This window comes from Hyaena hyaena, unplaced genomic scaffold, assembly GCF_003009895.1.
Source record: "Hyaena hyaena isolate Hyena2069 unplaced genomic scaffold, ASM300989v1 scaffold_176, whole genome shotgun sequence".
Lineage (NCBI taxonomy): Eukaryota > Metazoa > Chordata > Mammalia > Carnivora > Hyaenidae > Hyaena > Hyaena hyaena.
In genome coordinates, this window is record NW_024080809.1 from 2,752,242 (window position 1) to 2,778,811 (window position 26,570).

At 41.0% G+C, this 26,570-nt stretch overlaps 1 protein-coding gene and 1 long non-coding RNA gene across 2 annotated transcripts in view; both read left to right on the forward strand.

Annotated features, from left to right (window-relative positions):
- The window catches only part of LOC120237306 (calcium-activated potassium channel subunit alpha-1), a 549,540-nt gene that overhangs the window by 404,078 nt on the left and 118,892 nt on the right, over positions 1-26,570 (forward strand). The window lies entirely within an intron of this gene.
- Positions 1,868-6,525, forward strand: LOC120237308. Its single transcript, XR_005529916.1, has 2 exons — positions 1,868-1,929; positions 6,307-6,525. It is a non-coding gene; the product is annotated as an uncharacterized LOC120237308 (long non-coding RNA).

Here is a 26,570-nt window from a genome sequence, read left to right on the forward strand (position 1 = left end):
CATGCCTTAGGGTCCTGGCTTTGATGTTTACTAACTGTGGGACTTTCCTGAAGCATTCCCCTTGTCTATAAAATGGGAACATCATGATGGTGTAGAGAGTTGTTGAAGATGAAATGAATGATGTATGCAAAGCCAAAGTCACATCCACCTCCTAGTACTCGTTTGATAAATGTTAGTTCCTTTTTTTATTTTCCTATAAGTGAATTCATGGTTAAAGGAATTACTTTAGAGAAGTAATATCTGGGGTTTTTGGGTGGCTCAAACAGTTAAGCATTCGACTTCAGCTCAGGTCAAGATCTCATAGTCTGTGAGTTCAAGCCCCTCATGGGGCTCTGTGCTGTCAGCTCAGAGCCTGGAGCCTTCTTCAGATTCTGTGTGTGGATCTCTCTCTCTGCCCTCCCCCTGCTCACCCTCTGTCTCTCTCTCTCTCTCTCTTCCTCAAAAAGAAACATTTTTTTAAAAAAAGAAGTAATTTCTATTTAGAAGGACCGGGAGCTGACGCTTAGAACTTAAGAAATCTACCATATTTCATTTTAAGATACAAAGATTAAAGCAATATTTTAACATTTCCAGGGGCGCCTAGGTGTCTCAGTTGGTTAAGTGTCTGACTTCGGCTCACGTCATGATCTCACGGTTTGTGGGCTCGAGCCCCGTGCCGGGCTCTGTGCTGACAGCTAGTTCAGAGCCTAGAGCCTGCTTCAGATTCTGTGTCTCCCTCTCTCTCTGACCCTCCCCTGCTCATGCTGTCTCTCTTTCTCTCAGAAATAAATTAAAAAAAAAAAAAAAACATTAATTTTTTTTAAATTTCCAAAATTAAGAAGAGTCGTTACAATTGATGGGTTTATAAGGCTATAATTGGAATTATTTGTTTTCCTTCTTGGTGGTACATAAAACAGTGGTCCTTCTTATTGACGACAACTTAGATTCAACTCCAATACTTAGATTAGAGTATTTATATTTTTAAAGATGAGCCTAGTAAACATTTCATGTGTAATGCATAACTTCTTCTCCTTCCTTTTCTTCCTTGTCTTCATTCTCTGCTCTCTTCTTCCTCTTTATGTTCTTATTAACAGCTTTATTGAGGCATATTTCATAGGGCATACAATTTACCCATTTAAATCGTTCAGTGGTTTTTGGTATATTCACAGAGTTGTACAACCATCACCACAATCTAATTCTAGAACATTTTCAACACCCCCGAAGAAACCCTGTATCCATCATCAGTCACTTCCCCTTTCCTGCTGTCAATCTGCCCAACCCGAGGCAACTGCCAATCTACTTTCTGTCTCTTTGGATTAGCCTATTCTGAACATTTCACATAAATAGAATCTTAGACTATGTGGCCTTCTGTGCCTGGCTTCTTTCATTTAGCATAATGTTTTCAAGGTTCATCCATGTTATAGCATGAATCAGTACCTCATCCAAATTATATTCCAGTCTATGCATATGCCAGATTTTGCTTCTCCATTCATCAGTTGATGGGCACTTAGATTAATTACACTTTTTGTCTATTATGGATTATGTTTCTATGAACATTTGTGTACAGGGTTTTGTGTGGATGTATGATTTTCATTCCTTTTGAGTATATATCCAGCAGTGGGATTACTGGATTATATGATGTGTTCGTCAGCCTGGGCTGTCATAACAAAATATACTGGATGGATTAAATGGCAAGTACAAGATCAAAGTGCTAACATGGTGGGCTTTTAGTGAGAGCCGTCTTCTTGGCTTGCAGAACTTCTCCCTGTGTTTTCACCCGGCAAACTCTCTTGTGTCCATTTTTATGAGGGCACTAATCTCATTGTGACAGCTCCACCCTCATGACATCATCTAAACCTCATTATGTCCCAAAGGCCCCTTCCAAACACCATCACATTGGAGTTTTGGACTTCAACCTAAGAGTTTTGGAGAGTCACAATTCAGTCTATGGTATGCTATTTCTGTGTTTAACATTTGGAATAACTTTAAGCTTCTTTCATTATGAGCTGTGTTCTGGATCCAGTTTTTATAGTAATCCTTATGAGTTTACTGTGAGGTAGTGACTCTGTAGTTTACAGATGCAAACACCGTGGCCATTCATTTATTCATTCAATGGATACTTAATTACTTGATCAGTGCTGGCTGCTGTAGTAAATCAGCAAGCCAGTAAATGTAATCAGGGGGCATTAATAATACAGTGGGAGAGACAGGCAAAAAATAAAAAGCAAAATAAAACAAACATGAATATTAAAAGCCAATTTTAAGCTGTAATCATACTCTGAAGTGAAGAGAGGACACCAGTCACAGATAGTGGTGGCTTGAATGAATGGGTGGTAAAGCAGAGAAATTAATGAGAAATACATTTTGGGCAAGACTCACTGGTGAGCTAGGTGTGGTGTGAAAGGAAAGAAGGAATCATGGAACCCTGTAGGTGTTTGGCTTGAATAACAGGTTGAGGGTGCCGCCATTTCCTGAGAAGGGAAGGGCTGCATTGGAAAGTATGTTGTTGGGTGAGAAAGTAGGATTTTGTGGATGTGTTAAATTTGAGAAGTCTGTGAGACATGGAAGAAGAGATGTCAAGAGGAAGTTAGAGAGTCCAGAACTTGGAAGAGAGTCTGGGCTGGTGTTAACTTTCAGGAAATATAAAGATGATTTTGAACTCATGGGAATGGATTGCATTATTTAGGGGAAAGAGGAGAAAGTGAACAGGGCTAAGGGAGGAGCATCTCTAACATGTGGACACTGGGAAAGTAGGAGAAGACATGGGAAACAGAACGTGCAATGGAAGATGGATGAGCAAGTGTATATTTTGATGCCAGTGCTCCGGTGGTGGGGGAGAGATGGCAAGAGCCACAGAGACAGGACAGAGCTGACAGAGCATCTATGAAGAGCATGGCCTTTTGTGGGAGGAGGAAGACTGGCTCCAAGGAATGAGAGGCACTGAGGAGAGGCCAGTGGCTGCCAGTGCAGGCTTGGAGGGCTGCTGAGAGAAAAAGGGGTGGAACTTGACCTGATTTTGCATAGTATTCTTTCTAATAACATTATGAAGCAAGGCCACAGGCTGAGCATGATGGTGCACAAAAAGGCATGGGAGGTTAGAGGAGAAGAGAAGCTATGAAATCATGGCCTTGGGGAATTAGAAAGCAAATGAATTCAAGAAAAATAGCAGCTGGCCAGTCAGCCTTGAGTGTCAGTTCGCAGTGTGAGATCATGAATTTAGAGTAAGAGTGGTGATTTCAGTTGTGTGATTTTATCCAGGGGCTGCTACTCAAGGACTGGGAGGGAGCAGAGGAAGAGGAAGAAGAGTCCAGTACATCATGGGGAGACCTTTGTTAGGGATGGAGGGTGGGGACCGAGGGGTGGTGATAATGCTGGGCTGGGGGCATCAGGCTGGACAAGGAGGGTTGGGAGGTGGGGGGCAGGGAGAAAATGATGGCTAGAGGAGTGGTTGATGATTTGGAGGTTTCCTGGAGGCCCAAGAATGACGCCAGAAGGGACCTCTTGAGCAGGTCACCCCACTGGGTAAGAGACTGTGGTTGAAGAGCTGGCTGTTTGAGGTGGAGATAGCAGATACTTTGCAGTTGCTGGGACTGACCAGGTCCAGAGTGTGACTGTGGAAGCAGTGGATGGCATGCCGTGGGGGGATAGGTCACAGAAAATTAACAGAACAAGAAACCAAGAGTCCAGCGTTCCTGTGGTTCATCAATGTCACAATTATCAAAAGGTGATAGGAGGTGGAGAGCAGGCGGAAGACTGGGAACTGGGAACTGGATCCCCAGCCATAATCATTAGGCCCACTTGGAATTGTGTGTGTGGTTCTCACATCCTGATTACTATTTTGAATTTGAAATTGATGTGTGGGAATGAAAGTTTCAGAGATTCAAGACTGTCCCCTGTAGCTCCTGCTTTATGTTTTAAAGATGATTGTTTCTGTGATCTGTTCTCACAAGTACCTTCTTCATGTATCCTATGCTGCTGCCTTCAATTAGCACAGAGCATGGGCATGGAGGAGTAGATTAATGTGATAAAGATGAATAAGAAGTCCAAGCCTAGATGCTGGCAGCCACTTTCCAGGTCTTTAACCTTAGCTGCCTTTCCCCCACATGCAGAATGAAAGATGTGCTTCCTCTTCACAGGGTACCCTGTGAATTATACCGCATGGTGACACATCATAATTGTATCATTGCACGTCATAACAATGGGATTTCAACAGTTATTACTGAACATTCTAATTATGTGATTACTCAGTCTTTCACCAATTATGTAATTAGATTTAATTATACCAATTGCACAAATAAACCATCGTCAACTACGAATTACTTAAAATAAAATCCAGAACTATGCATATGTTGGCAATTGCCCCGAAAACAAGAATACAAAACAAGAAAGGAGGAAGGCTTATGAAACCGATTAGCAAGTGAAAGGAATATTATGATCTGGACAGATCTTTAAGTATCATGGCAGGGGATCTGGAAGTTTCCTGTCAGTTTTCTGTCCAACAGAGCATGGTGGGAAGAATTGAGGGTGTCAAAGTCAAGAATACTGATGCACCACTGTCATGCCTGGAAGAGCAGATTGCCCTTATTTCCTTAATAAGGAAGGGGAGAGAGAAGGAGTGAGAAAAGAACAAGAGATATAGATGAGAGAGGGAGGAAGGCAAGGAGGGATGAGGAGAGAGGGAGTGGAGAAAAGAGGGGAGAGGGGATGGGAAGGGGAAAGCTGGAAGAGGAGGAGGAAGAGAACAAGTTTGACATTTAGTAATTATAAGTAGTACAGTATCATTTAATATGGAGCATAGAATCCATGCTAAGTGAATTCAGATTTTTTATTTGAACTTTAATCCTTATCTGACCCACTCTGACTTTTTCTTTCTTTAAAATTTTAAAATGTTTGGGTTTTTTTTTTGTTTATATTTTTTGGGGGGATGGGCAGGGGAGGGGCAGAGAGAGAGGGAGACGGAATCTGAAGCAGGCTCCAGACTCCAAGCTGTCAGCACAGAGCCCGACACAGGGCTCAAACTCATGAACTTGAGATCATGACATGAGCTGAAGTTGGACACTTAACCGACTGAGTCACCCAGGCACCCCCACCCCAGACTTTTTCTTTCCTTTATCCATGATTTAGTTCCCCAAACTCCTTCTGAGGTTGTTATTTGAAGCTAGAACTTTAGGACCAGGCACTTACCATGCTCAAGACCAAATAGAGAAACCCAGCATTTGGAACAGGGAATAAATGCCATCTTCACCATGGTGCCTCATGCGCATTGTCCTTGGTTTTGGGTGGTTGTGAACTGGGGTGCCTGTGAGAACTTGGGGCTGTATCACAGGGACCAGTTGTTTCCCTGGAGACATCGCAGAGGGGAGGTGTTGTCTGGGAGCAGGATTTCTCCACCTCAGGTCTCAGAGCCAGAATCGAGAACAGGGGTTACTGCATGGTTTTCTTGGCTCTTCTGTGCCTGGGAGAAGGGCTACCCTGGTGTTTCTGAGGAGGAGAGGCAGAGATCACTCTGGGGAGGTGGGACCGTGCATGCATCTGGGAGAGTGGGCCTGCCGCATTTGTGCTCTTACAAAGAGATATAATTGGTAGGTGCCATTTAAGCACATATATACTTAGGGAAAATTACCCGCTGGGCTTGGCCGAGGAACCACTGAGCACCAGAATTGCTCAGCATCTGTCCCAGGATCCTACAGCAGATGACAGGATGAGGATTACTTCAAAAGTACACATAATGGCTGGTGTGAGTACTTAACACTGCTATAAAAATAAGTCTCCGTGCTGTTGAGGGTCAGGTTGGGGGTTTAGAGTACTTGGTTAGCTTTTGCCTGTATATTAAGAATGAAAAAGGTGCATTGCTGCAATAAACATGAGGGAAAAAGTGCTTTTAAATCTAAAATGAAGGCATGTTAATGCCTTCTCTTCTCCTGTGGGTTTGTATGTGGAAGCCCCTGAGATGGACAGTGGAAGCCAATGGACCTTAACCTATATGCACCTATCTTTCAGTTTCTCCATGGCTCCAGGACTGTATTTCACTGTTTGCTCTATTATGATGGACATTCATTCCTGCATGGAGGTTTAGTGCCTATTGTGGCCAACCCTCAGCTATGGAAGAGGGTGCCAAAGGTTGGGTGGTCCAGTCGTGTTGGGAATTTGAGCAAGGGGATTCTGTGAAACTGGAACGAAGAGAGGAGAGTTGGGCTGGAACTCTGTAGCCCAAATATCTCTCTCTTTCTTCATGTCCCCTGATCCATCAGATCGAGTAAGATTAAGCCAGTGTTTATTAGCAGGTTTGCAACAGCACTGAATTTCACTCTCCACTTCTCTTGTCAGAAACTTGGAGCATGTAAAACAGAAGATGTGGTGGTATTAAGCAGCCAGAGCCATTTTCTAAATGAGCGCAAAAGAAGCCTAAGCAGTTTACACAAACAAGTCAACTCGCTGAGCTGCTGTAATCTGCATTTGAGATTCTTAGCCCAGGGCTGGCCACTCCTGGCTTGCTCTTTTAAACAAAATGCCAATGCAAAGATTAAAGTGGAATGTACTTATGCATAAAGGCACAAGCTGGAACTGACATCACAGTCTTACAGGGGCACTTCCTCACTTAAGCATCTCCAGTATGCATGCAATCCTGGCTATAATAAGCTCAAGGAAAGAGATTCTACAAAATGTGTCTTACAAGTATACAGAGCACCACACAACTTGAAAAGTTGTCAGCAAAGGTGGGCGAGGAGGGCTGCCACGTGGCCAGTCACCAGGAAGCAGCCATTCCTTCAGCCAATGTTATCAGATGTTCATGAGGTCAGGGCCTGGCTCAGCTAGCTATAATTAAGGGATTCTGGCTTTAGCTCTAGTTTGCTCTCTCTAGGCCTATAAGCAGTTTCTATATTTATTGAGAACTTACTATGTGCAAAGATAAACCCTTTACAAACTTATCTTATTATTCTACTCAGTAGCACAACTATATTTTTCTCCATTTGACTGATGTAGAAGGGGAGCCTCAGAAAGCTTAAAGAACTTGCCTGAGGTCACACAGTTACTAATTGGGATCAGAATTTAAGCCCCTGGTCTGAATGCAGAGTCCTTTTTCTTAACTCCAAAATTATACATTCTGTCATATGCCAATATGTATGGAGTCCTGCACCATGTCCTCCTTGTCAGCACAGTTGAAGTGTGGGAGATTTGGATAAGGGGGCTCAAATTTATTTAGGGGCATTCCTTTGTTGATATGCGTAGTAAGGAGAGCTTTGGATTAACATGGAACAGGCTGTCAGTTTCTTATTCGCATGACCCAGAAAAGCAATTGACAGAAAAATGTTCTGTTTTGCCTTCAAGTGAGGTTGGAAGTATATGGTTAAGTGTAAGTCAAAAATTAGATGTAAAACACCCTTCCAGGTGCATTTATTATAGAATATCAAATTATCAAGGGACTCCTTATGTTGGAATAAGAGATGAAAATCCTTTGATGTGGGTATATAAGTCGTATATATGTAAGAACTGCAGTGAGGGCAAGCTCATGCTAACGATCATGGCTTGATGAGAGAAACATGAAAGACTAGGTCCTTGTTTGCTTTTATACCTTCCCTTGATCCTTCATTTATTTTTGAAATTCATTTAGCAAAGATTATTGAGTACTTACCATGTCCCAGGCACCAGGTTCGGCTCTGGGGAAGCAATAAACAAGGCACGTGGATTTTCTGCTGTAATGGAACTTGCATGCCAGGGGAGGTGGACGAACCCTTGGGGATTTGGAGGAACAGAAAGAAGGGGAGTGTGACTGGCGCGTAGTGGGCAAGAGCGAGAGTGATGTGCAGAACCGAAGCTTCTCCAGAAGTGGAAGAGATCCAGTTTTCAGTGAGACCTACCCAAGAGCAGACAGAAGCTTGGTGTGTGGTGTTACATTTAACAACAATATCAGCAGGTAGCAGTTAATGAGCCCTTACTAGGTGCCAGCAACCTAAGCATTTGTCTTATTTTAACTCATTTAAACATCACGACTCCACTCCAGGAATTTTAAAACACCTCTACTAAGTTGAAAAACAATGAATTCAGTGTCAGGTTGATCATTTTGAAAACCCTTTAACTATTCAGTGAGTTAGGACACAATGACATTAAATTATTTTTTTCTGGTTTCAGTGATGATGTTGTTCTAATGTAATTGCATTAGCACTAATAGTTAAAAACTAATAATTTTTTAACTGAGAAAAGTATTTATATATTTGATGAGATTATTTTTAAGCTTTAAATTTAAAGCTTGAATTTGGTGAAACTGGCTCATTAGCAAATAGGTGCATTGAATGGCTTTATTTCGCTCTGTTCACACTATGATATCATGTTGCTCATAGATTCATCTGAGCACAAGTGGTGCTTTGATGCATACAATTGTGTAGCAACTCATAATAAACAAATATTATGGCATCTTTGCTTCTCTACTATTAGCTCACACAGAACTACAGATAGTCTTTTTAGAATTGCTTACACAGAGCGTGGTGTTTTAGAAACTCGTGGCAACTTGGAAAATTATTACAATTTCATTCCATTTTAGAAAATAATACTGATTTTTGTATCCACTTAATATTTAGGGAGAATGATGACTAGATGGAGCTGTCCATCAAAATATATGCTGATTTGAGAGGACAAATTAAAGGAAAGTCAATGTGAAGTGATTTAAATGCTTGGGTCAGAGACAGTCTTGAATGAAACTTTCATCACATGTACAACATGGGGTAGAAGCCGTGATAGGACCCTCTTCACCTATGTAAGATTGCATTAAACATTATTGTATTTTTTTTGAAGGTTAGAATGTATTACATTCAACATTACTTGAACACTGGAACATGTTGGTTCATATCTAGTAAGACCAGTCTGGTTATAAGCAGAACTTTTAGGTTCAAATGCTCATCTAAACTCCTGTCCCCCTGTGTTTTTAGCAGCACCCTTTAATTTTTTGCTTTCAAAACTTCAACACTTGATTCTTTGGGTTGCTTCCTGGGGAATTGAATCAGAAAGAGAGTCCGGTTTACATCCTCACATCTGATCTGCAGACACCTTTAGAGTTTCAGTTTATGCTGCTAACATGCTTCATGTCAAGTTCGGATCAAGCTTTCTGATCGACAGCACAAAAATGTGTCATTTGAAGAAAAGAGAGAAGAATTAATTGTGACTCCATTCATCTGTATGTATTATTTCCATCCTGGCCTCCCAGTGATAGAAGATTATCCTCATATAAAGAAAAAATAACACATCTGTTAGTTTAAGAGAAATGAATTCTAATTTGGCGTTAGGCATTTAGGTTTGCGATGTCTAATGACACAGAGAAATCAAATGCCCAGGTGGAGACCCCTATTAACATCTCCCATGACCCCCTAAGGGCTTTGGATTTTCATGGGTAGTAGGTCAGATGTGGCTACATCTGATGTAGGTGAGGCTTGCTCTCTGAGACCCCCATTTAAGGCTTAGAGTTTTCTCCCAGGTGAGAATCCCATCTAGTGAGATAAACTGTAACTCTCCTGGGACACAGGAGGAGTCCATAAATCCATCCACTGAAGACACTGCATCCTTTAGAGAGGGTAGTATCATAGTGGATGTAATTGTTATATGATTTAAGTTCTCAATCTGTACAGAATCCTGGGACCATTTCATGTCATGTCAGAAGATGGCATTTCTCTAGTAGGCTTGGCCCCTCATCTTGATGCTGGTGGATTATAATAAATTTTCCCTAGATTCTTCCATTTTCTCCCTTCATCCTTTTATTTTTCTCCTCTTCCCTAAACATTTGTTGAAGACCTCTTGCACAGGCACAGTGCTAGGGGAAACACATAAAGAACAAAGCACGTCCCCTTAGGGAGCTCACAGTCTAGTAGAGAAGGGAGGGGGATGAACAAACAGATAAATGACCACTGCATGAATGCTAAGTGCTACAACAGAAGCACTCATAAAGAAAGGGAAAACCCAAAAAAGAGCATAGGTACCCCCAGGTGAGGGGAGGATCAGGGAAGTCTTCCTGGAGAAGGTAACCACTGAGCTGGGTGTTCTAAGGTAGATGAGTTAGAGCTTTTGAGGGAATAGCATGAGTGTGAAACAGAAGAGTGAGTTCAGAGCCCATTCGTCCTTAGATGGTGTTCATTCTTACGGATGCCATATATTTCTGTGAGTCTCTCTATTCCCCTGGTTAAGAAACACCTAAAAAAATATTGCAGTTAAGATAGGATTCTTCTTCAGAGTAGGATTTTCCCAGCTCTTTGGGAAAGAGGTTTGAATAACTCATTTGTTTCCAGTGCGAACTGATCTGCTTGTTTATCCTTTAAACAGCTAGAGAAAGGTGGAGGTTCCAGACTCCTTGCAAACACAAACCATCTGCAGGTAATAACAGTGTTAGGTTAACAGCACTGTCACATCTTCTATTTCAGGAAGGATTGAAGTGGCTCTTCCTGGATATTTATTTGTGAGGCTTCAGTTCTAGGAGATTTTATTCTTTGCACATTTCACCAATTTTCTTTTGTTCCTAGTAGAGGAAGCTTCTTAGAAAGATAAAGCAGTGGACATGTTCCTTTTAAAGTCTTTGGCATTCTGAGGATCCTTCTTTACTGCCTCATGTTGGTCTTGACTTTATTTCCTATAGAATTGCCTCAAACAACATTATTTTAATAGGTGGAGTGCATGGATGGCTACCCTTGGGTGATTTTGGGGTGCTACAAAGACCCCTGTACTCTAAATATCTCTCTCACATAAAATTTATCTGAAAATCTACAATTATAAATCCACTCTTGAAGCCTATTTGGTTGTTTTTAAAAAATCTAAGTAATTTTTAGCCTTCCCTTGTACCTTAACTAAGCAGGTATCAGATATTGGCTTTTTACTAAGGTAAGCATTGAGCTCCAGGAAGAGAAAGAGGGAGGGAAAAAAACAAGATAAAGAACAGCTTAGTCTAGGAACCGCTTTGTGTTACACGGGGAGGTCATTATAACATCAGCAGCATTATTCAACACAGCTTGTCACCTGACATCTGTTTACCTGAGGAGATTGCTGTGGGTTAATTCTAGGAGCTTCCTTATCACATTAATGACCTATATTATTGACAGTCCATTCTGTCTTGAGAGATTGTCTATGATAATTTGCAAAGTAAATAAACGAAATCTTTGCCTTAATTAGCATTCCTCTGAGAAGGGAGCAAGATAGTTAATATTGACTGGTATTTCCAGTCTATTTTATACCTCTTTTGTATCTTTTTGGATTGAACACAGTACTGCTCACGTAATAGGTGCCAAATAAACACTTTTTAGAAGTCAGTATATATATATATATATTTGAGGCTCTTAATCACCACTGAATAGAATACTAACCTAATACCTGGTTAAAGTAAAAACAAGCAGGCAAAGTAACTTAATATGTCATTATTATAGTTTTATTTTGAAATAGTTTAATATTCTCAAGAGGTTGTAGAAACAGTAGGGTTTCTGTGTACCCTTCCTCCAACCATAGTATTGTATGTTACATAGCTGTAGGTCATTGTCAAAAACCAGGAAGCTGATGTCGCCACAACACTGTAATCAGGTGTGGACCTCTTTTGATTTTTTTGCCAGTTTTTAGAAACACCCATTTCCCCCGTATCATTTGAGGACATCTTTTCACATATGGATTTGTGTTTTTTCCTTCCCACTCAGAAGATAGAGATCTTCCATGTGCACATAGAAACTCCCTTTTTAAAAAAGAAGCAAGCAAATTGAAAAATATACAAATTTTTATAAGGTCCCATTGAATGAATTTTTAAAATGGCATTAATTTCAAAATAACTTCGACTGAGGTTTAAAAACAACTAAAAAGCAATAAATTACTAATAAATCGTGTGTGTGTGTGTGTGTGTGTGTGTGTGTGTGTGTTTAAATCACCTGTTTTACTTTTTAAGCCTCTCTAAATATAAACAATCCTCGAACCATGGTTAGTTCTGTTGATCAACCTATGAACTTGCTACCTACTGAAAAGTTACTCTCAGTTTGTCAGGCTCATCTTACATCACACACAGATGCATACATACGAAGATGCACATGATCGGCACTATTTCTTGGCAGGAGGACAGGCTTTGAAAGGAGCAGAGGAAACAGATCTACTTACTGAGTCACTGGGAAAGACCCTGGGAACATGGACACATGCTCTGAGCTCTTGCAAATTCCCCGTCAGTTTCTGTGCAATAAGTACCAGGAGAGTAACCCGAGGAGGCGATGAGACCCTGCTGCAGGATATGGTCACATCTTTGGAGTTCTATGTGTGTATATTTTTTTACTTACTGGGGCAGCAGGAGGGAGAAAACAGCTTTTGTTGGTATCCATCGTTTTACCAAGCTGCGAGAAAAAAGGAGAGGCATTAGGTATCTGAGGAACATTCCCCCTCTTTCCCGACAAGACATACTTACTCCTTCCTCCGTTCTTCAGGGGCAACAGCCGCCTGGGTGGGATCTTTTATTTTAGCTTTAGTTAAGACCTATTACCCTCTTCTTTGAAATCGGTCCCTGCGGCAGTGGCTGCCCCACAGAGATGCCTTCCTGCTGAGCTGACCGGTTCCTTGAGTGTCTGCTCACTGTGCAGCGGCAGTCATTTTAGACAATACCAGTCTGGGCTTCTGCTACGAGCTCAGCTCATCATGTTTTCTTCTTGCAAGTCCGGGAGCAGAGGGTTCATTTCCCCCCAGGTCAGTGTGTGTATGCTGGTCCTGGCTTCAAAATAGAATATACTTAAAACGACTGAGAACCCACCAAAGAAGTATGATCACATGGTCACACCAGTATATAAGCAAACTTTCTTATTCCTACCTCGTCAGCTAAGGGTACAGAGTTCCTACCCATTTTCCCTTGAAAGTCGAGCTAACTGAGCACCGCACTTAATAACTGTTAACAGGAGAGCACATTCTCACAAATGACCCTCTCCCTCTTGCTGCCTTGACTCCAGACAAAAGAAAGCTGTACCTCCTCAAAAGTCATATTCTCAGCAGCCCTCTGGGATATGAAGAAATCTAAGTGTCTAAAGAAAAACCACTTCATCATGCTCATAGAAGCCTAGACCCATCACACATAGGGTTTTATAAAACATTTAAAAGGCATTGGAATATGATGCTTGGTGACAGCAATAACCAAGGTCTTTCGACAATGAGCAGAGACGGTGGAGGCAGAGAAAGTGTTAGCTCTAACTTCTCTACATGCCTAGGTGTATTCACATGTAATTTGTCTATAATCGTTGGCAAGTATCTAGTATGTATAGGTGCCTTCCCTCCATTCTAGGTACTGAAATTTGTCCACTCTATGTAGATTCTAATTATAACTTAGAGACTGCTTTCCAAAAAACAGAGAGAATGCCTTCTTAATAGAGTAGGTCCTTTTCAAGGATGAAGAGATACATGTTCTGTGACACAAAGACAGTAATGATAGGGAGGGCTGTCTTAGAAGTCTCCACATGGTGGGATGCCTGGGTGGCTCCGTCGGTTAAGTGTCCAACTCTTGATTTCACAGCTCAGGTCATGATCTTATGGTTTGTGAGTTTGAGCCCTGTATTGGGCTGCTTAGGATTCTCTCTCTCCCTCTCTCTCTCTCTGCCCCTCTCCTACTCCCTCTCTTTCTCTCTCTCAATAATAAATAAACTTAAAAAAAGTAGCCACGTGGTTAGGTAAGGGGCATTTTCTAGGATCTTAGGATACTTTATGTTGCAATAACAGTTTTCATCTTACTATCTGTATAGGTGACTTTTTTCCTTTAGAATTTAATTTGACTGATGAACCTCTTTCCGATTCCTTCGCCATATCGTTCCCTGTTAACTTCCTACAAAACATAATGGCCTTCTTTGCCTGCATTTAAACTTCTATCACCTCCCTGTTTTCTATAGGATAAAGACTAGACATGCAGCCAAGGCACACAGATGCCTCACAGTCTCCATCCAGCCTCATTTCTTGCCTATCCTATTGGAGTCTACTTAGGCTCCAGTCATATGAAGCCCCCTCCCTCCATTCCCAGAATGCACTGTGTGCTCCTGTGCCTCCAAGGTTTTGTCCATGCTTGACCCTCTGCTTCAGTACCTCATCCTGCCTTCTGTCCCTGACAGATTTCACTCGTCACTCCTAACCTACCTCAAAAGTTAGGCAGAGGCCACCCTCTCCAGAACCCTTTGTTTCTTTTTTTTTTTTAATATTTATTTATTTATTTATTTATTTATTTATTTATTTATTTAGAGAGTCAGGGACAGAGCGTGAGCAGGGGAGGGGCAGAGAGAGAGAGGGAGACACAGAATCAGAAGCAGGCTCCAGGCTCTGAGCTGTCAGTACAGAGCCTGACGCGAGGCTCAAACCCACTGACTGTGAGGTCATGACCTGAACCGAAATCAGACGCTTAACCACCTGAGGCACCTAGGTGCCCCCAGAGCCCTTTGTTTCTTATCTGTATTGGAGTACTAATTGCCATAATAGCTAAAATGACACAGCATTTCCCTTCTGCCAACCGCTAACAAAACAGTTAACATTTACTAACTCATTTACTCCTCTCAACAGTCTGAGGAGGTGGGTATTCTTTGCATTTTATACATGAGGAAACTGAGATACAGACAGATTAAGCAACATGCCTAAGGTCCTATAGCAGAATTTTGAAGCAAGGCACCATTGCATATATGCTTCCAGAAATTAAAATATGGGTAGGCTCCTCTACTAAATGGAGAATGACTCAACAACAGGAACCATATCTGATTGAATTTTATGTCCCCCAAACTAGATAGTGCCTATCTCCAAAGAACCTTGGAGAAATTTGTTGAATGAATGTACAGACTATTATATTTTTGTTCCAAACTATAATCTTTTTGAAAACATGTAATTTAACTTAAGCCTTTAGGCTTTTAATCAATAAGAAAGGAATGAGTTGTGATCAAGTGGAAACAGCTACATTTTGAGGCATGCGGCAGCTGGTGTGGGGAGCAGCCCCGGGTTCCTTTTCTACCCGCACCCAGTAGTATTCGAGCGTTGATGGATGGTCAGCTCTCAGGGAGCATGTGAGGCCAAGATAGCGCCCTGCCCCTTCCCGTGGAGCCTGCGTCCTCCAACAGGGCTGTGATCACACCCACAGGGCAAGAGAAGGCTGAGCTCCAGGAGCGCATTTCAAGAGGTGCCTGCTTTCCTCCAATCAAAACCAGGAGGGAGAAATTGGAGGCAGTTAGGCTTAGACCATACCATCCTTTAGACCACACCATCCTTTGCATTGTGTTCATTGAGATCATAAAAGGCAAAGTGGGAGGAGAAAAGAAATCAGATGTTGAGCAGGCAGTTCTCAGAGATCCCGTGTGGCCTTGACATCAATCAGCAGGGCGCTTGATGGGCTCCTACTGAATCAGTACTAATTTTATTCCTTTAGGAAGAACTTTAATTTTTTTTTTTCTGATCAATTGATCTTGATAAAAACACCTTTGGGGAGTCTCACCTGTAACTCAGGTTTTGTGAAATGGTCAAGGTATATGTTGATGAACTCACTTCTAACCTGCTATGCATGCTGGGGTGAAGAAAACATGGCTCCCCTTGGGAATGGGGTTGAATTCAGGGTCATAGGTGGCTTCCTGGGGCTGTAGTTGCATAGAGTTACCTACTTCGTGCCGCCCCGAGCTTTCATGACTGTTGGGTTGCTTCACTGCCATGTTACAATTTGGGAGTCACCATGAGTTCTATAATCCACCTGTTAAGTAAGGATGTTGGCACTTAACTGTCTCTTATTTATCTGACCAGCTCAGCTCTGCTTGTATAATGAATTGTAACCACAGGAAATCATGGTGTGTATCTTTATGTAACTGATGCCTTGCTTTTCCTGAATTTTCAAAACATCTTAAAAATTATGGTTGGTGTTAGACTGTAATGAGGTTATTTGTTGAAGCAACATGCATTATAATAAGACATGCATTCGAAAGGATGGCCAGGGAAACCATCTCATCAGAGTGATGACGAGTTCTGTCCTCACCTTCCCTCTTCTGTCTCTCCCCTCCCCATCCCCAACGCTGCCTCTTCTCACGTGTAATGCCAGTGCTATGTACAGTGTTCTGTTTAGAATGGTTTGAACATTTTTCTGCCCGTGTCTTTCATTGCTGAAGTAACTCACCTTTCTCATATCGACTCTTACCCAGGAGCCGCACTGCAGACTCTTTGATGTAGGTCTTTTCTGCATGGCAGCTAAGGCCAAGCTGTGATTTTCATTGCATGATGCAACTTCACCCTTTCGGTTGTCGCCTCCAGGTTAACCAGATCCTTTTCCTGCACTGTGCATGCATGCCACGAGCTTTCCCTCAAGGCCCGGACTTGAATGTAGTGAGCACTGGGCGCGTGCATGGAATTGAAGCGGCGAGCATTCCAATACACTGAAGCACTGGGATGTAGGGTTCTCTTTGGAAATCTTTGTGGGTCCCCAGTTTGCTGTGATACCACGGAGGCCGTTCCGTCCCTTGAAAACTCAAGACTAAAACGTTGGGAAAGAGAGAAATAAATCTCTTGTTTAGACCTAGGCTGAGCAAAGGCTAACAACAAGGAATTTAGAAAGAAGGGTCAATTTTCCAAGTAACCACTTACCTGATCATCAGTCCTCCAAATTCCTAGCTCTGCATGGATGTGCTCCAAATGACCAGTTATTACAGTACCTTATCATATCTTTCTGAACACCGTGACCTAGTTTGGTTTTGTTTAGACCTAATAAGATTAATAAATATCTGATTGTGTATACTTAAAAAAAAACACAACAAACCTCTTAGGCTAAATAGCCTGGGAAAAACAATCATTGGCCTTTGTCTTAGTTTATCATGTAACCAGGAGTAGCACTAATTCAACTTTAAAAGAGTAAAATGGTAGTGCTATGAAGGAATACCACATTCATCGAAACATGTTGGCATTGAATTCAATATTACTGATTAGTAACTGTGATCTTTTTTTACTCATTGAAATATATTTTTGCCTTAGGGGTATCTAATGACTCCTTTTAAAACTGCGTTTCTTTTTTAAACATATTTTTTCTTCTTTCTTCTTGCTTTTATTCTCAGAATAAACTTTTACAAAAAAATAGTTGTTAAGGATCTTTTTTTTGAACTGGATTTTTTTTTTTTGTTATTTTACATAAATAGTAGGTACTTTACATTTTAGACATACCTGGGTTGTAAATTGAGAATGATGTCAGGTGGGTGTTACCAAACTTTGAATATCCTGGGGCAGGAATAAGAGTTCCTAGAGAAACTCCACACTAAGCAGTCATAATGACACAAAACTGAAAGCTTCATATCTTGTGTTTTATTTTTTTCTCACAAATCCTGATTTCCTTATATCTGGGGACTTTAGTAGACTGAAGTTCTTTCCGTACTTCTTTTCCCCCTATTCTGTTAAACATATCCTATTTACCCTGTAGAAATAGACTTTGCTTAGAATTTTATAGCATGTTCTTTTGGTAACCAGTACAAAGGCTCTTTGCATGGAAGTGTTTCCTTTTTTGAAAGGAGCTTAGATGGAATTATAGTGTAGACCAGTGCAGAGCAGGTGATCCTGACCAGCATGGTAACATGCTCTCATTTTATGAGAGCTTTCCTTCATCTAGGGGTTTGGTAAGGGAAACAACTGATTTTCTTCTTTTGGGGTTCTTCAGTAAAGGGACCCATTTCTCTTTCTCAGAAAAGCACAGTGCTTCCAGATAAAATGAAATGATTCCTGAAACCCAACATAGAGGGGATATAAATAGATCTATTCATGAAGACAAAAGAGAGAATCATAAGAAATCAGCTTCCTAGGGGCATCTCCCTTTTACAGTGAGGGGGAAAACGACCGTAGAGAAAATCAAAGGTATGGCAACAAAATTAAAAAGGGGGAACTTGCAGATGGAAGCAAGGAAAAAGAAGCTTTACCCCAGTGAACATACAATGCATGATATTACTTTCTGAATGTGGATCCAGAAGTCAGGTGACATCATTAATATGGTGGAAAGAGCTATTGTTTCTGAGATATGAGCAGGACAACTTTGGTAATAAATGATTTGCCATGCTAACCAGAAGCAAATGGGAAAGAAAGAGTGAAGGGAAATAAATGATCCTGGAGGTAAGAAGTTGTTTTCATGAAGTAGTTAAAGAGGAAATTGAAAGAGTGTGTACTTGAAGATATGATTGCATAACCATAGGGCTTAACAAGCCATTACCATTTTCCCTGTTAATGATGACAATTTGTCTCTAAAGGTAACTTGTCGTGTCTGATTTTCCATGGTGATCTTGGTCCTCCCTGCCCAGGTCACTTTATGGCATTCCTAAGGAGTGATTCCTGCTTTGGACTCGGCAAAGTCATGACTTCTAATCAGCAACATCTCAGACTCTCCGTTTTGGCTATGAGGCTGCTAGGCTCTCAACAAAACTCCTAAATAGGAATACTTACAAAACTTCCACGACTCAGCTGTCAGCCAAAGACAGAACTAAGACACAGCTATTTTATTTTCTTATGTAGTATAAAGGTGCAATTGTTTTCTATGCCAGATGTCAGAAGGACTGGTACTAGGTCTTTCTCTGTGTCTTCTTAAAAAAAATTCTCAACAGAAAAGAACCACCTCAGGGTGTCAGAAACAAAACTATCATAATTATCCTTTAGCGCCACATATAAATTCACGTGCAGTTTTGAACAAATGCCGATGTCCCGGTGGTGAGTATATATGTTATGTGACAGTGTTTTCTATTCTTCAAAGTGAAGCAAAGCAGATAAACACAATAACTGTGTCTTTACCTACTGAATTGTCCCCTCATGCTCTCAAGCCTCTCTGTATTGGTACCAGGCAGGTCTTCAGCATTGGCAATCTTTGTCATCGCAGCTCTTTGGATGAGACCACCGAGGAGATATGTGCCATTCTGCTTGGGTTGAGATGTGGCTGGCAGATAGCAGGGTTGAAACTGTAGCAGATCTAGGTCTCTTAGGTTGCTGGCAGGAAATTGGAGTTCAGTGAAGAGAATGGGGAAAGGATCTGTCTCATGCATCCTCATTACCCCCATCTGAGTAGGCTGCCAGTCTGGGACCCAGAGCAGGCTGGGCCTGGCTGTGTAGATTTGGTAGTTTTTGGCTTTCCCACTTGAAATCCTTGCAGGTAGGCCCATAGCAAGGAGGCATTGCCAAGGTCAGGCGGTTTTGGTGTGTCAGGATTACGTTAAAGCCAGGGAAGTGGACAGGGATGGGAGCATAGGGAGATAGCTCCTTAGCATACTAAGTAGGAGACTAGTAGGATGATCAGAGAATGCCCAGAAGAATCCAAGACAAACAGCAGGAGAAGGTCCAAACAGGAGAATTTTAGAGTCTGCGTTCTGTAACAGCTCAAAGAGGCCCCACAGTGATTTGAAAGACTGTTCAACTATGGGAATCCCAACCCACCTGCTCAACCTTTGGAGCCTTTCCTATTCTCTATGCAATTATGAGGCCTTCAGAGTTTATTTGAGAGGCCTTGAGGCTGAAGCACTTAGAAACTGTGCCCCCAGAGTGCTTCCTCATGGTTGCTCTCTCCTCCAGAAATGGTGGCACCAGGCAGTTGCCCCCCACCCCCCACCCGTGTCTAGGAGTTGACTAGTGATTATTACTGGCAAAAGATGATTGTCTGTGTGCCTCTCAGCACATGTGTGGTGTGGCAACACTGAATATCCAGGAGTGTTAGGATGAATCTGCGTTTCTGGCTTCTTCAGGTCTAAGTTTTTGTAGGCATAGTTTGGCTCCAGGGGTCAGAGCTACTGTGTCTCCCACCCTCCCCCTCCCCCTCCATACCAGGCATTGTGTCTGCATCCCCTGCTCTCCTTTCAGACCTGGAATTTATTCTCTTTCCTCCTCCTCCCATTTCTACTCATTTCACCCAGGCCTTCCTGTTTTGTGGATGGTCCCAGAGTGTGGTTGGGGTTGAGTAGAGAGAATACACTTGTGCTGGAAGGCTGTGGGTATGTGCACATGAGTACATGCATGTGTACCCACCCACATGTACCACTCAATGACTGGACATGCTCATTGACCCTGCCCTTGAAGAACTCTGTTTGTTTTATAGTATTTGTGTGTTTGTGTATTTGAATCATCTACTTTATCCTATCCCTCTACTAGATAAATAGGAGTTTCCTCAAGAAGACATGGCTGTATAGTCAGTGGAGGTAGAGAAATAAGAGTAAGAATTAATCTGTCATGAGTCCTCACGGATAGTTCAGTGAAAACCAAAGCAGCACTCATTTGGCGAGACTCTGTTTCATGTAGTAGCTTAACTCTGATTTATTACATAAAAGTGCTGGCAAATATGAATACTAATTCCATTGTGGTAACAACAGTGATTGAAATAATTGTAGTCTGTGGACAAATTGGAGAAAACAAGCATTAGTGGGTAGGTTGTCTTGGACATCATTCCAAGAGTCCAACAGTGATCTTACAGCCGTAGAGTTGGAAGAGATATTTAGAAGACATATGACTGGTTCGTCCCCTGCCTCTCCTCCAGATTCATGTTAAGCCAACTAGGCAAATAAAACTCTCTTTTCTGCTAAAGACCCGGGAAAAGAATACACAGCCTCCTGTGGCCACTCATTAAAGTGACTCATGGCTTTCTCTGTCAGGAAATCTTGGTTAATTATTTAGTATTTATGAGACTATGTGGCTGCCTTCATGGAAATATAATTTCCCTGGTGTTTCTCTTTTAATATTGCCCAAATGCAATGCTCTAATATATAGAATCATACCAGATGTTAGCTCACTGCACAATCTATTGGGCATTTGAATTATATTACAACACCCGATAAAAAGGCAATAAAGCAGGTACAAATGGAAAATTAAGTGTGAAATAATTGATTCTATCAGTTTTTGTTCATTTGGATGATTGCCTTTTTGGCATTTTTCTACAAACAGTTCTTATTATCACTATTGTTATTACCTTAGTTTTAAAAATAACTATCACCTGTTGAGCACTTAGTCTTTACTCATTATCTGATTTAATTCTTGCAACAGCCTTTGAAGTCTGTTCCTTATCTCCAGTTTACAGATGAGAAAACCAATGCGTGAAGGTGAAATTATTTGTCCATGACTATATAGCTAATAAGTGATAGAATTAGGATTTTAACTCTTCCATCAAATTCCAAAACTACCTCACTGCTTATTGGTGCTTGAGGTCAACTTGTAATGCCCATATCTTGCTTTTGATTTACTTATTTGGGTGCATAAGTGGATAAAAAGATATGGAATGAAGATGAGGAGGCCCTATGTTCAGATAGCATATTGAAATCTCATGAGAAAATTCAGAAGAACTCCATAAGAAAGTGACAAAGATTTCACCATGTGAGTTTTATGAAAACAAATTATCTGTGTGTTTTATTGAGAAATCCAGTGGATAAGAAACTGATGAATTTTGTTCTTTTCACCAGCAATTTATGTCATTTTTTTTTTTTCTGGTCTCCTGAAAATGCTTAACTATTAGGACCAATTATTCAGGTAGATATCCTGAGCCATACAACTGCTCTGAAGTCTACGGCTATCATTGTTCCAGGATTCTCCATAACAGTCAAAGCTCAAGGAGACAGAGCACATAGGATTCCAGAGTAGGAAGGGTTTATATATCGCCTTTCCATTTTTTCCAGTTCATTTCAGCCTGACCCCACTGAAGCATATGTTTGTGGCTATTGGATCACATCTCATCAATTGAGCAGAGACATAATTGGAACCCTGATGCTGTCAGAAGATTAATAGGCCTGTTAATACAAACCCATAGCTGAAGATTTCCCAACAAAGCCATTTAACCAACTGGCTTGGGATTAAGGAAGAAAAAGTGTTTTCTATTTGCATTAGAACCATTGCAAGGCCTAAAACAAGAGTCTTAAGATTTAGAAAAAGCTCCTTTTGATGCCATTGCCATTAGTATTGATTAATGACTGAACACAAACTGCTCCCCATCAACAATAATAACGTCTTAGAAGATTGCTACTCAGATGTTCTGGGATAAAGTAAAAATGATGGTCAACAACAGAGGCTTGGCTGGCTTCTGTTTGATAGAAGTAATAAAGCCTACACAAGTTATTGAATATATGCTCCACCCAGTGTAAACACGAAAGGCACCAACATTCGAAAGATAAGCTCTTAAGTACATAACTCTGACAAGGTAATTATAATGGGAACACTAATGATAGCTAAAGGATAGAAAGCTTGCAACTTGGATCCATTCAAGACCTCGGGTGCTGTGCAGGCTAGAAGACAATATTCTGTATGAAGAATATTATTTTCTCAATGATCAATTACTATCATGTCATTTGCACTAAATCCACTATTATATGAACTTGCAACATGTTTTTGAGATCTAAAATTATATGAATAATAATATTGATTTCTAATTTGGCATATATTGCAAAGACTTGCATTCCTTTAAAAAATTTTTGGTCTCATATTCTGATTATCTAGGTTTCTTTATTCCTATTTTGGGGGCACCTGGGTGGCTTAGTCCGTTAAGGGTCTGACTTGGGCTCAGTTCACGATCTCATAGTTTGTGAGTTCAAGTCCTATGTTGGGCTTTGTGCTGACACCTCAGAACCTGGAGCCTGCTTCAGATTCTGTGTCTTCCCCCCACCCCACCCCCTCTCTGCCCCTCTTCTGCTCACACTCTGTCTCTCTATCTCTCTCAAAAATAAATAAATGTTAAAAAATTTATTCCTATTTTGTTGGCAGGAAAACTGAGGCACTTTCCTTATCCAGTATATCCAGACATTGCTAGGAAAACTTGAAGTCACTTAGATTTCCTTCCTCTAGATTGCAAATAGATTCCATAGTACCCATGACTATATGCAGTTATATTTTTTTATTTCATTGAAATGGAGTAAGATGCAAAATTTACTGTCTATTCCATAATTAGAGGTGTTCAAAGTATCTAAACATTAATCTATTACTATGTCCATTCTTACTCTTGTAGAATAATAGAGGGTGAGAAAAAATGGGGCATCTTGAAGGTCATTCACCTTTAAGCAGATGGATAACTAGGAGTTATTTCCCATGAAGCAGTGTAACCTAACCTCAGCAGATGGGGTCAGGCTCCTTGATGCCACTACCCCTCTCAGGGGCCCAGGAAGCACTTCTAGGGATTAGTAATGTCCCATATGACCATCTTTACAGAGCAGGGTTAGATACAGGTTGGACAGATCAACTTCCTTTGAATTTTCCCAAACCATTTGACAAACACATTACATTTTTCTAGGTCAGTTTTACCTCCTCCATAAATCAGTCAATTTTCATTGTTTTTATGTAAGCTCCATGCCAGGGTCTGTGGATAGCAGAGACTATCTCTTGTGTTTCTTTTACCTCTCCAAGGATGTTGCAATTCTTCTGGAACAGTAGGTGGTATGGCAGAAAAGATATTGGGTCTCTTTCCCAACTCTTCCACTTAGCTACATGATCTTGAGTAGGTTTCTGAGACTCTGCTTCTTAGAAGCCTACAAAATGGGTTTTATAACAAAATGTCGACTTTATTTTGCCAAGTTTTAAGAACTAAATGCAATAGTATGTACAAATTCTATATAATTGCCAGATATGATTATATTGGATTGGATGAGAATCAACATTACAAGACAGTTTAGAATTCCTCGCTCCTAATGCTATAGGAGTTCACAGACAGGAGACACCAGTGAGGGCATGAGTAATTCACTGAGCTGCACCTTCCTGTTGGTTTTGAAGGCTGTGTAAGGTTGGAACACAAAGAAGGAGGAACAATTTGAAGAGGCTGTGGCAAAAGTATAGAATTAGAATTAGGAATATGTGGGTCACACTCATGTAATAAGGAAGGCACCAGCTTGTGGTAGCAAAGGGCTTGGCCTGGAGCATGTGGTCAAGAATGGGACATGTGGTGAGGTTGGGTTTTAGAGGTTCTTCACCCCCAGAGTTAGAGCTAATGTAGCAGGCAGGAGGGAGCCATGATGGTAGATGAATGACATCTTTTAATTAAATTAATCTGGCAACATTGCAGAGGTGAGACTAGGAGAAGAGCTTGGAATCATTAATCTTATTGTATTGATTCATGTCCGCGGTGCTGTGGGCCTGTACTCTGGTGGTCCATAATCCTGGTGGGAATTGAGAAGGCTCCATCCAATTTAAAAAGGGACTAGCCACAAAAGCAAGGAGAATTTAAGAGCTGGAAATTATTTCACAAAGTGCTATTTTGTTCCTCAGTTAGTCCCTTCCCTCTCATGTGATTATTTATTAAATCACCTCAGATATTTGCTGCTGTTTTTGTTGTCCCTAAACTGCTTAACATTTTGTTATCTCATAAATGATGGTCTCTGTAACCTCTCCCCATATATACCTTATCATTTTTCCTTTTAATCTGAAACAAAAATGTGCTCCTCAGGCACTCTGTTAATTAGAATGTCGTTGGTGAAGCTCACATGGTGGTATTATAATTACTTCTCTGTATTGTCTTAATTTTTGTTCCCATCTGAAACTGAAAATATCTGTTCAACCTCTTAATCTCAACAATTAGTTAAGTGGTATGCAGCTGGTTATCCGGGGGTGGGCTCAGATGTTTAATCACCTCTGCTCAGGTCTGAATGGGAATCTGCTCAAGAAGCAACACCTGTAATTAGTGTGTAGTTGCAAGAAAGTTCTTCTGGAACACTGGCTCTCAACCTGTGGTCACCAGACAAGCAGCAGTGTCTGGGAAACTGTTAGAAATGCAAATTCCCAGGGCCCCATCCTTGCCCTACTAAATCAGAAACTCTGGAAGGGGCCACCAATGTTTTAATAAGCCTTCTAGGTGCATGCTAAAGTTTGAGAACCACTGTCCTGGAGAAATATCTTCACAGGGTTAAGCAGCCAGACTCAGGGAGTTAGGAAAACAGACTTCAGAAAACACCAGGGGAGTTTAGAGGCTGAGAAGAGAGGGCAATTACTACCCTCTTGGAGATGATGCAGATTTCCAGAGGAACAAGTGTTGGAAAATGAAGTCTCTGCTCCTTGAAAGAAAACCTGGCTAGCTATTGCTTGCCCTATGCTTTGGAAAGACAAGTATCTTTTTTGTTTGTTTGTTTTTGTTTTTTGTTTTGTTTAGTTTTGGAGAGAGAGAGAGGAGAGGAGAGGAGAGGGGCAGAAGGGGGGAGGGAGAGAGAGAGAGAGAGAGAGAGAGAGAGAGAGAATTCCAAGGAGGCTGCATGTTTAGCACAGATCCAGATGTGGGGCTCGATTTCATGACTGTGAGATCATGAGCTGAGCTGAAACCAAGAGTCAGACACTTAACCAACTGAGCCACCGAGGCTCAGGAAACCTTGTCTTTGGAAAGACAAGTTCTTAAGTCAATTTTCAGGAAGGACTGTTGAATCTTCTGGCTCAAGGGTCTTCACTGGACATTTTAATGTTAAATAGATGAAGAAAGAGATCTATTTGCCACTTTGAGTGAGTCTCATTTTCCCCTACAGACATCTAAATAGTGAAGTTATGCTTATTTTATGGTCAAGAGGAAATAAGACCTCTATCCTACACTGAACATTTAAATAAAAAGAAGCAGCTCTTTATTGAGATTCTTTTGAAGGTCCAATCATAGAGTCCTGGTCAAAACACTAGCCTTGCCTAAAGTTTTAGTATCACCTTTGATCCATGGTCTGTGGGAGTCTAAAAATGAAGAGTCTGTCACCTTACCAACTACCTTGTGTCATCTAATTGATAAGTCATTAGTTAACCAGGAGCAATTTAGGGAAAGTCCATTTTCTACTACCATGACCAGAACCAGTATTCTTATTTCAGTTCTTAAAACTTCACTTAGTTTTTTCTATTGGCAACATATATCCACATAAAACCTATTCTGATGTGGGCATGCCTTGTCAGAATGGCAATCCAAATTTAAGTGTGTAATTCAGAGTTTCTTTTGTGTTAAAAAAAAAAAGTGATTTCTTTTCTAGCTCTTGAAACTTCTCTGTATTCAGACAAGCAACTCTCTTATTTTACACAAGAAGGAAGAAGAGTTTGCGTTTCATTTTCTACCCTACAATGAGCATTAATCATTTAGATAAAAATCTCTTTGGGAGGGAAATAAATCCTGGTTGATATGGCCAACCCTTTTATTATTGAATTATGTATTTTCTTTTTATAAGATCAATGAACTTCTCCATGGGTTGTTTCCATTTGGGGAATGAAATGATGGGGCTTTAGAATCTCCACTCTGTGGTCTCTGATTGTGTGAGTTTGTGGACTGCAGGCACTCGGAGGATTTAACTCAGAGGGGATCCCGATAAATAGTTCTACTGCCACTTGAGAAAACTAGGCAGGACATTTCTCCTTGGGTTCTCATGCAAACAGGAAAGAACTAAAAGTGATAGAAAACAGACTTTCTGATCGCTCTGGTCCTATAGGGGTCCCAGAGGCTGGCCCTCTTTTATCCCAGACTTTTCTGCTTCTCTTTCATCTTAGCAGAATATGTTCATATCATTGGTGAGTTCCAGCCAGAGAAAAAGCCACATAATTTACAACAACATAATTTACTCCTTTTTAAATTGCAGCTCAAAGTCTAGGACTCATGGAACAGTATGAAGCAATGATTAAATCAGTTCTGAATGTTTGAAAGAAGTATGAAAGAAAAGGTTTAATATGGTTTCAACATTGTTCTCTGT